The sequence below is a fragment of the Haematobia irritans genome, unplaced genomic scaffold (genome assembly GCF_050003625.1).
Source record: "Haematobia irritans isolate KBUSLIRL unplaced genomic scaffold, ASM5000362v1 scaffold_116, whole genome shotgun sequence".
Taxonomy (NCBI): domain Eukaryota; kingdom Metazoa; phylum Arthropoda; class Insecta; order Diptera; family Muscidae; genus Haematobia; species Haematobia irritans.
The window spans coordinates 1-593 of record NW_027445706.1 but is presented as its reverse complement, the minus strand read 5'-3'; the positions used below and the strand labels follow the sequence as shown (position 1 = coordinate 593).

General features: G+C 29.0%; 1 long non-coding RNA gene across 1 annotated transcript; it reads right to left on the bottom strand.

Moving 5' to 3' along the window:
• Positions 1-231: 231 nt before the first annotated feature.
• LOC142242418 (uncharacterized) lies at positions 232-536 on the bottom strand. Its single transcript, XR_012724097.1, has 2 exons — positions 447-536; positions 232-383 (listed from the first exon to the last, which is right to left on the bottom strand). It is a non-coding gene; the product is annotated as an uncharacterized LOC142242418 (long non-coding RNA).
• Positions 537-593: the final 57 nt, after the last annotated feature.

Here is a 593-nt window from a genome sequence, read left to right as displayed (position 1 = left end):
TGCGGCGACCATGTAACATTTTCACCTGCAACCATGTTGGCTTAGTCAACATAGTTGTAAGAAAAATATAATTGTCCTCATCTAAAATTTTATTATATTGATCAATAATTTGTTGTTTCAATTCCAGTTAAATGAACATGGTCTCAACCTAAAATGATATGATCTTTATGAAAAATGTTTTTCGTCGGAGAAAAACGGACGTCATTTGAGAAAAGAAAAAACAAAATTAACTTTATTTATTTATTTTTATCAATTTCCTTGTTTATTTATAATGTCGTGCAAGCAAATATTTTTATACCCTCTATATTGGTTCAATTTCAACAATAACAAATCATTCCATATTTACGTCGTGCCTTTCATGTACACACACAGACATCATGTAACTGCAAATAAAAATAAATGATACAAAAAAAATGAAAAAAAAAACAAACACATTTTTTAATTACACTGCACTTCTTTTATGTTCTCATAAAACCACGTGCCACTTATGAATAAATAAATTAACAATTCCGCATTCTCTGTCCATTTTAAGCAACAATCAACACTAGACTGACGCTCAAAATGAAAATCGTGTGTCACGCTCAAAGTTTTTA